Here is a 5878-nt window from a genome sequence, read left to right on the forward strand (position 1 = left end):
GTATGCATGCGTGTGCATGAGTGTGTGTGTATGTGTAACGTGTGAAAGCATAATTGGAAGCTGCTTGTCACAACTGCCTGAGAATTTGTGGTGCTGACCCATTCCTTTTATTCTCCACTGGGGTTCAAGTCAAACAGCAAATATTTAGATCACATTTTGCCCCGGCTTCAGAGAGATGAAGATGTACGTAGTTTCAGTTTGATGAGAGCATAATGCACTGGAGACCAAACCTGTCAGAAAGCAATAAATATTTAACAGAGCCTTGGAGAAGTGGAGACCACTTCCATTATTCATCAAGAGAATCCACCTTGACTCTGACTCCTGTTTCCTGGTTTGCCTCTAGTGAGGAATCTCTCTGGAGTCCTTCCATTTTAAAGTAAATTCTTTTATTGATGATCATGTTAAATTGATTGAGAACTGAGAATGGAATCTGTACAGTATAATAAGGGACTACTTTATGTTTTAGTAACAAGTCGTTGAATGTGCTATTAGGCGTTTATTGATCAGTATGTGTGTATTAAGAGGTCGGATTCGGCCAATGAAACTTAGCTCCCATCTCCAGTGTTTTTATTAATAGCATTGTTGTGTAGCAGGCTTCATACACAACAGAATCTATTATTTAACCTGACCAACAATCATTAATTCAAGAGAAATGCCTTCTTGGGAAGCTACTAATTACTAAGCTGACTCTGAGCATAACATAGGTAAGCGGAAATTCCAGGATACATTGACAGATATGTAAGCTATGGTCAGGCTGGAATTGGAAAGGGTGTCAGATCTTTTGATCGCTGGTCTTGGTGGAACAAGCACATGCAGGAGTTGGGAGATGGAAAAGGGATCGGGAGAGCGGGAATGTTGTGGAGAGAATAAATTAAATTTATTTGTCTAGGGAAGACAACCTCCGGCTCCACCAAACACATGAGATTGAGGTGTGCTTGATCCCACCCCAAACCTCGGTTTGTGTGAATACTGTGTCATTTACTACCCTGTTACAAATTAATGCCACAAAATTACAGACAGTACACTGCATACGATTAAAGGAATTATATTTATGAATCTTAACTGAAGGGTTAGTAAAGATTAACAAAAAGAAAAGGGCGCGTTCTAATTAAACAGTCAAATGTGCACAAGTTTGAACTCATCTTGAGCTTCTCTGTTGCTCATACACTGGGCCCTCAGTCAATGTGAAGCACACACCACCTTCTGAACGTCACTCGCAATCGATCTCAAACAAACGGGTTGCCCACTGGATCGTATGCCACGACCAGTTCTCCCCAGCATCTCCTCTCTTCATTTGCTCTCGAACAAAAAAAACCCCAAGCCCAACTGTATTGTCCCTTACCAAGAAAACCTCCCATTAATTGGATGGCAAGCATTCCACATCATCCCTTATCTTCAACAGTAACCCAAACAGGGTGACAGCAGAACAGACTGCTCTTACAGAGCTGCTAAATGAAATACCTAGAGCATAACAGTAAAGATGTGAACCAGTGCATTACACTTGATAGTCATATGAATGGCCAGCAATGTCCCCTCCAGGAACAATGCGGGCCAGCTTTCTCTGCTCTTCCCTCTCACTGATACTGGTCATGCAGTACACAGGAGCATGTGCATACATACACGGAGGATGATTCGCAACAGAAAGACCTAGTTAAGTGTCGAGATAAAATGCTACACAAAATATGGGACTGTAGGATCTGGTGCTGTCTGTTTGGAGTTTGCATGTCTTTTCTGTAACCATACGGGCTTCTTTCCCACATCACTGAGATGTATGGGTCAATAGGTTAGCTGGCCACTGAAAATTACCTTGGTATCCTGGAGAAGAGTAGAAAATGGGGATTGGTCACGTTTCGGTCTGATCACCAGATTCCTCCAGACACCAATGCTCCTTCTCCCCAACTTCAGGAGAGGGAATCCAGAGTCCATGAGCCAGCAATCACCTAGAATCAGAGGTGGAGAGGGACAGTAACTTTAAATACCTGGGTGTCATTAACTCAGAGGAACTGTCTTGGGCACATGACATAAATAGTGGAGAAAGCACAACAGCACCTTTACTTCCTCAGGAGTCTGTGGATATTTGGCATGTCATTGAAAATTTTGGCTAACTTCCATAGATGTGTGGTGGAAAGTGTGCTGTCTGGCTGCGTTACGCCTTGGTATGGGAACACCAATGCCTTTGAGCAGAAAATCCTACATCACCAGTAAAACCCTCCCAACCACTGAGCACACCTACATGAAAAGGTGCCGTAGAAAGGCAGCACCCATCATCAAAGACCCTCACCACCCAGGCCAGGCTCTTCTCTCACTGCTGCCATCAGGCAAAAGGTACAAGAGTCTCAGGACTCGCACCACTGGGTTCAATAGCAGTTACTAACCCTCAACCATCAGGCTCTTGAGCAAAAGGGAATAACTACACTCATTTAAAGACTCTTTTATCTTGTTATTTCATCCTATTTATTTATTGCTGTTTATTTATTATCTGCATTTGTGCAGTTTGTTTACAGTTAACAGTTCCTGGTGTTTACAGTTTATAGTTACTGTTCTATAGATCTGCTAAGTATGCCTGCAGAAAAGAATCTCAGGGCTGTATGTGGTGATATGTACGCAGTCTGATAATAAATTTTACTCTGAACTGATTATCAGTTGAATATTTTCACCTGTGCCTCTTTTAGCTATCAGTGCCCATGTGGCTTGTTTTTTTTTCTCTACTTAAGTTCCCCATTTTGCTTATCTTCCTCAGTCTTGAGTTGAGTGCCTTGTCTGTCTGAGTCCTAGCCTGTGGTCTCTATAAACCAAACCATGAGTAAGGATTCTTCATTCATCTTTCTCCTCTGCATTTGGGCCCAGCTGGTCTATGTTTCTCCCAGTGGTCCATGGGTTAAAGTTGCAGAACTTTGCCATAGCTTGACAACCAGCTCCATCACAAGAGCAGGTTACTGGGAAATAAGTGGCCGTACAGAACTGACAGGCTTGTGTTGAGAGCCACCATGGACTTGATGAGTTGATTGGCCTCCTCCAATGTATGAGGGAGGAAAAAAGAAAATTATGGCTTCACCCCAGAATAAAATAAATAATCATTATTTCAGAATAATGATGGAAAACAGCATGAAAACAATTCAATTCCTATTCACATTCAGCCCTCTGTCCTGGCTCCCTGCCCAACTTTACAGAGAACTCTTAGTGCTTAAATCTTCATCCACCATTATTACTGTTCTGGAACCTTTTTCACAAGTGGTCAGCAGTTAAAATGTATTGAAAAGTTAAAAAGAATTTCTCCATGTAATTGCTGATTGTAGCTTAGTCAAGTCATCCAATAGAATAATTAATGATGAAGAGTCAGACTCCTGTGTTTGCACCTTTCCTTTGCTACTGTACTTGAGCCACTTGAGAAATTGACTCTGTGTGTGTGTGTGTGTGTGTGCACAAGCATGTGTATCTGTGTGTGTGTGCTTGTATGCGTGCGAGCGTGTATGTGTGTGTGTGCATTTGTGCCCATATGTGGAAATGTATGAGTCTGTCTGTTTGTTCATGTGTGTATGTGAATGCACCTGTTTCTGTGTCAGTGCCTGTATGTATGTTTTATGATGGTGCCTGGCTATACACGTGTTGTGTGTGTATTTCCATTTGGGCACGTGTACATGTGCATTTGTACATGCATCGAGAAGTGTGTGAATGTGTATGTGTGGTGTAGTGTTTATGTCTGTATGTAAGTGTGTGTGTGTGTAGAATATTTATCTGTATCAGTAATGATGTGTATGTGTTATGTATTAAATACATGTCAGAATTCAGAATCAGGTTGTGAAATTTGTTGTTTTGAACCAGCAATACATAAATATTACTATAAATTGCAATAAAACACAAAATAATAACTAAATGGTGTAAAAAAGGAGAGAAAACAGTGAGGAAGTGTTTATGGGCTCATAGGCAATTCAGAAATCTGATGGCGGGAAGAAACTGTTCCTAAAATGTTGAGTGTTTATCTTCAGGGTCCTGTAACTCTTCCCTGAAAGTAGTGTGAGAGAAGGTGATGGGGTACCGTGATGGATGCCTCGTCTTCCTGTGGCACTCTTCTGAAGATGCGTTCAATGCTGGGAGACTCGTGTCCATGATGAAGCTACCTGAGTCTACAAATGTAACCTGTCAGAATCCTCTCCACGGTACATCTGTAAAAATTTGCTAATGCCTTTGGTGACGTGCCAAACCTCCTAATTAAACTCCTAATTAAAATATAGCTGCTGTTGTGCCTTCTTTGTAACTGCATCAGTACGTTTGGTGCAAGATAGGCTCTCAGAGATGTTGACACCCAGAAACTCAAAGCTGCTTGTCCTTTCTACAGCTAGCCCCTCAATGAGGACTGGTGTGTGCTCTCCCAATTTCCCCTTCCTGAAGTTTACAATCAATTCCTTGCTCTTACTGTCACTGTCTGTGTGTGTGTCCGTGTATATGCTCGCTGGAGTGGCTGTGCCTCTATATAGAGTATGCCTTCATGTCTGTACATTCAAATACTGTAGGTGTGTGCATGCCTTCATGCATCTGTCCACCTGACATACCGCTGCTAAACTACAGACTCAGGATTGTTGGCTCTCTAGGTGTTTATTGACCACACATAGTTCTCCTTTATATTTAATTGTGGGCTGCTTTTAAAAGGTGGTTTGATACAACTGAAGCCTCTGTATCCAGTCATAGAAACAGGAGAAGGTCTCAAGCATTGACTCAATTTCACAGTGACTGCTCCAGAAACCCAGGTTCAATCTGACCTCTGGTACTGTTTGTGTGGAGTTCGCATGTTCTCTCTGCGAATGCAGAGGTTTCTCTAAAGTTTCTTCATACATCTCAGAGGTGTGCAGGTTGGTACATTAGTTGGCTGTTGTAGGTCATCCCTAGTTTTTAAGCCAGTGTTAGAATCTTGAGCAAGTTGTTGGGAATGTGCAGAGGATAAATGAGGTGAGTTTGAGTGGGTGGTTGGTGGATGGTCTAGAGTTACTCAGCTGAAAGGCTTATTCCATGCTTCCCAAGTCTCAATGTTTCTCGCACTCTTAGTAATAGGAAATTGACAGCCAACCTCTCACAGCCTTTGCAGCCAAGTCATGGCTGGTTCCATTCTTGGCTCCATCTGTGAATTTTATTCTATATCAGAGATATAAAGTAATACAGCACAGAAACAGCCCTCAGAGCCAACTTGTCCATGCCAACCAAAACGCCATTTAAGCTAGTTCCATTTCCCTGCACTTGACCCCTATTCCTCTAAACCATTCTGATCAATATACAAGTATCATTTAAATGTTGCTATCGTACCAGCATCTACAACATTCTCTGGCACGTCCTTCGAAACTTTAAACTTTCAAACTCAGCCTTAAAATGTCAACATGCACAGTTTCCAGGAGTCTGCTCTCTTACAGTGAGAGGCCTTTTCCTGGCTCTGCCACTGAATGGCCAAAAATAATTAGTTTGCTACCCACTGTGGCGGCTCTGTGCAGACTTCTAGTGTATTAACCCTGACTGGATCATTTAAGCTTCCACTGGTTTAGTTTCCTTAGGAATGTGTTGTGGCAGTCCTCACAGAGTAAGGCCATGTAGGAGATACACATACAGAATGCTGGGGGAATCAGCAGGACAAGGAGCTTCATGGAGGCAAATTAACAGTCAATGTTTTGGGCAGAGATCTTTTATCAGGACATTAAATGTTGGGTATTGAAGAGGAAACCCAGATAAATGTGAGGCATTACTCGCCAGTGGGGCAAATGCAAGGAGACAGAATAAGGGGCAAGATCCTTATCAATGTTGCTGAGCAGAGATCTTGGGATCCAAATTCATAGCTCCTTGAAAGTGGCTACACAGGTTGGTAAGGAGGTTAAGAAGGCTCATGCAATGCTTGCTG

This window comes from Hypanus sabinus, chromosome 8 (assembly GCF_030144855.1).
Source record: "Hypanus sabinus isolate sHypSab1 chromosome 8, sHypSab1.hap1, whole genome shotgun sequence".
Taxonomy (NCBI): Eukaryota; Metazoa; Chordata; class Chondrichthyes; order Myliobatiformes; family Dasyatidae; genus Hypanus; species Hypanus sabinus.